Genomic DNA, 564 nt, shown 5'->3' on the forward strand with positions numbered 1-564 from the left:
TGCATTATTTGATAAACATTTACTTAAACTGTAAAACAAAGACTGTAAGATTTAGGCTGTTCAGTTTAAATTAAAAAAATATATCGTCAAACGGAAAGCGCCACTTTATTAACACCACAAAGCACACTGGATAAATGATGACGTTAGGTTTCAGTGCAAGGCTGTGTGAGCTCTTATCCATCCTAGAGGTTAATCTTAGACAATATCTGACAATCGGTCTCTTTAAAATTAAACCAGAACCTTGACAGAGAGGAATGTAGAAATGACTCAATCTGAAACTGAAAATGTGGATGAAGGACGACAAAAATTTTAGAAAACATCTTCATTTATCCAGTATGCTTTGCGGCGTCAGTAAAATGGGGCTGACTGTGTGACAATGTTTTTTACATTTTATCACTGCAAAACATGTCCACCTAACTAAGTTTTAAAATCTTATATCCGCCAAAAAGTCTTTTTGATCTGGTTTTGAGACTGATTTACTAAACAGGAACTGATTGTGTAAGAATAATCATCTTGTTTTCAGAATGTGTAAGATTATTTGTCTTGTTAGTCTGAAAATTTGAC

The sequence above is a fragment of the Austrofundulus limnaeus genome, unplaced genomic scaffold (assembly GCF_001266775.1).
Source record: "Austrofundulus limnaeus strain Quisiro unplaced genomic scaffold, Austrofundulus_limnaeus-1.0 Scaffold278, whole genome shotgun sequence".
Lineage (NCBI taxonomy): Eukaryota > Metazoa > Chordata > Actinopteri > Cyprinodontiformes > Rivulidae > Austrofundulus > Austrofundulus limnaeus.